The sequence below is a fragment of the Arachis ipaensis genome, chromosome B02 (assembly GCF_000816755.2).
Source record: "Arachis ipaensis cultivar K30076 chromosome B02, Araip1.1, whole genome shotgun sequence".
Classification (NCBI taxonomy): domain Eukaryota; kingdom Viridiplantae; phylum Streptophyta; class Magnoliopsida; order Fabales; family Fabaceae; genus Arachis; species Arachis ipaensis.
The window spans coordinates 3,880,863-3,883,991 of record NC_029786.2 but is presented as its reverse complement, the minus strand read 5'-3'; the positions used below and the strand labels follow the sequence as shown (position 1 = coordinate 3,883,991).

The following is a 3,129-nucleotide window of genomic DNA, read 5'->3' as shown; positions in this document are numbered from 1 at the left end:
CAAGGCGGCATGCAGAGCTTGGTATTGTCTCAATCGCTTGTAACTAATTTGCATGGTGTCTGTGGTTTGCATGGGTACGAGTATTAGAATATCATAATTAGGGAACAAAATTAGGAAAATATCAAAGAGGATTAGAAAAAAATTAATATAATTTATTAGGATATTATTCTATAATAAGTGTACTCTTAGCGTACTCTTGTAAATTAAAGAAATAGACGTTTTAGAGATAAAATTAAAAGAGTGTACTCTTGCATATGAAATTTAGTTTTGCTGTTAGTGCAAAAAAATGCCGCATCATCTTTCTTCCGCATTCTTCACCTCACAAACTCCACTGATGACATTTTTTGAATAGACTCCTACATTCAACCGACATAAACCAAGATTCCAGTGTCTTAAAAGTAGGGGTGGGTATGGTTTGGATTTTTATAAATCCAAATTGGATCCACTTCAGAATCAGTTTTATGGTTCATAAAATCAAACCAAAATTAGATTGAAGAGAAAAATTGTTTTAAAAAAATAAAAATCGATTTTAAACCGATTTTAAAATTTAAATTTGATTTTACTTACAAATCAGTTTTAAATCTAGTTTTACTTATAAACCGATTTTAAATTCGATTTTTTTAAATCCAAATCTAAAATTTGATTTTTTTTTATAAAATCCAGTTTTAAAACCAAATTTTTTAACAAAAAATCCAATTTTAAAACTACTTTTTGAAAATTCATTTTTAAAATCAGTTTTTTCAACCAAAAATCCAGTTTTAAAACTAGTTTTTTAAAATCCAATTTTCAAATCAAATTTTTTAACAAAAAAATCCACTGTTAAAACCAGCTTTTAAAATTCAATTTTTAAACCATATTTTTTTAAAGTAAAATTGATACTAAAGTCATTTTAAAGTGTATAGATTCATTACAACTAAAATTTGGTTCTTTATAAATCTAATGACAATGGCTAATCTATATAACATTTAATCATTCTCAAAACATAAAAAAAATATCATAAAAAAATCTCTCTAAAACAATATAGCTTCAATATAGCTTTTGTTTCTTTCCCAACCACATAAGAATGAAAAAGAATAAAAAAAAGGGACAAAACAAAAATAGTGCATTGGATGAGAGATAAAATATTCTTAATAACACAAAAGCAACAAAATAGCTCAGAAATTCAGCATGATCAAACCAATAAAGATACTGATCCTTATTATCAACCAGTTCATAACTATCGAATCCTGTGGGAGGATTTGCTACAAGAAGAGTTCAGGTTAGTTATTTTGGCTGAGGGTGAACCAGAACCGAACATTTTGGGCTGTGGGAATAGCGTTCTTCGTAGACGAAGAGGAGGAAACCTAATAAAATGGAAAGAGTACATAAAGAGTACGCAAAGATAATAAAATTGTGAAAGAATAATGAAAAAAAAGAAAAGATGAAGAAATTTTATTGATTGTTGATTGATTGAAAATTGTAAACTATGAAGGTAAAACTAAGTATATATAGAACATTGGTCTATGAAAGATAAAAGTAAATAAAGATAAGATAAAGATAAAGATAAAGATAAAGATAAAGATAAAGATAAGATAAAGATTAAAATTATAATTGAATTTGTGTATTCTATTGGCTGAATTTGTGGGCCGTGAGACGTCTTTATTGTTGTCATGGGTTAAGGTGGAAGTGTGGTTTAATACGCCGCCGCAAGCTGGAGGATAAAAGATGTCAACAACACTAAGCTTATTCAGATTAAGATGGAAGGGTTGAGAAGATAAAGACTTGATAAAGATGTCAGTTAGTTGCCCAGAAGGGAGAATTGGGAGAAGTTTCATCACTCCAACTTGAACTTTTTGTCGAACCAAGTGACAATCAACCTCTAAATGTTTGATCCGTTCATGAAAAATCGGATTAGCAGCAATACGAAGAGCACTCTGATTAGTGGTGCCAAATTGGGCCCACAGGCCCAAGTCTTGGCCCATGAATCCATTGGTGGATTTTTAACTCATTGTGGTTGGAATTCTATTCTTGAGAGTGTGGTTAATGGGGTGCCCTTAATTGCATGGCCACTATATGCCGAGCAAAAAATGAATGCGGTTTTGATCACTAGAGATATAAAGGTAGGCTTAAGGCCAGAGATTGTGAAGATGGTTTGGTAGAAAGAGAAGAGATTGGTAGTGTTGTGAAGAGGTTAATAGAAGGAAAAGAAGGGAAGAAACTTCGTTATAGAATGAAAGAACTTAAAGAGGCAGCTATTGAAGTTGTTGGGGAAAATGGGTCTTCAACTAAACAAATTGAAGAGTTGGCTCTCAAGTGGAAGAAGGTCTAAGATAATTATTATATAGTTAATTTTTTTTTAGTTTGCACCAGGGTATCCATCAAGCCGGCAATGACTAATCTCTTGGGTACAAACTCCATTTCCATTCTCCAGTGAGTATCGAACCCGAGAGAGATAGTTAAAGGAGACAGACCCTCATCCATCTGTACCAACTTGCGTTGGTACTGTATAGTTAATTTAATTAGCTCAATTCAAATGTCCATGTCCCATTATTACTTTGTGTTGTCTTCAGTTATATAAAATTCTCAAGCTATTCATTTTATGCTTTATGTGCACACAAGATATATTTTCCTAGTTGAATATGATTTAAATTGATTGGTGGGATTACAGTGGTATACATAGAGTAATTATTAGGTACATGTGAATATATATTAATTATTTATGGATAATTAATCTTAATGTTTCGCTCAAAACTAACATGAAAATAAACTTATGATCTTGTCATCTAACATTGGTTCATCATCAATAAACATATATATAAATTAGTCGACTTATCTGTTTAAATAAATGTTAGGGAATGGTCAAAATCAAATTCTAATGTATTGAAAGGAAAAGCCCAAATAAATGTTTATGTAATCTTCGTACGTATATACTAATAAGCAAAGCCGGTAGAGATTGAGATTGAAACATTTTATTAACTTTTATTTAACTGGAAAATTAATATTATATTTATAAAAGATGTGTGTGTGTGGTATTAATTTTACGTTATGGTTTCTATTTTAACTATCTTCGTCATTAAACTTAAAAAAAATTATTAAAAATTAACTTAATTGTTTTTAAATTGCGATTTTATTAATATAATTTTCCTAGAG

The 3,129-nt window shown here is 30.0% G+C and overlaps 1 pseudogene; it reads left to right on the top strand.

The window, feature by feature from the left end:
* LOC110267414 lies at positions 1,637 to 2,398 on the top strand (annotated as a pseudogene).